The sequence below is a fragment of the Ascaphus truei genome, chromosome 19, assembly GCF_040206685.1.
Source record: "Ascaphus truei isolate aAscTru1 chromosome 19, aAscTru1.hap1, whole genome shotgun sequence".
Taxonomy (NCBI): Eukaryota; Metazoa; Chordata; class Amphibia; order Anura; family Ascaphidae; genus Ascaphus; species Ascaphus truei.
This window is the reverse complement of record NC_134501.1, coordinates 20331527-20331939: the sequence shown is the minus strand read 5'-3', so window position 1 is coordinate 20331939 and position 413 is coordinate 20331527.

Genomic DNA, 413 nt, shown 5'->3' with positions numbered 1-413 from the left:
CCGAGCTCGAATAAAGTGTGTCGCCAGTGTATATTACTCTGCGTGTTATACTGCTCTGCGTGTAATGACAGTATATTACTCTGCAGGTTATACTGCTCTGCGTGTAATGACAGTATATTACTCTGCGTGTTATACTGCTCTGTGTGTAATGACAGCATATTACTCTGCGTGTTATACTGCTCTGTGTGTAATGATAGTATATTACTTTGCGTTTTACACTGCTCTGCGTGTAATGACAGTATATTACTCTGCGTGTTATACTGCTCTGCGTGTAATGACAGTATATTACTCTGCAGGTTACACTGCTCTGCGTGTAATGACAGTATATTACTCTGCAGGTTACACTGCTCTGCGTGTTATATGATATCTTAGTTTATAGATTTTTGGATCACGTTTAAGATTGATAGAATAGT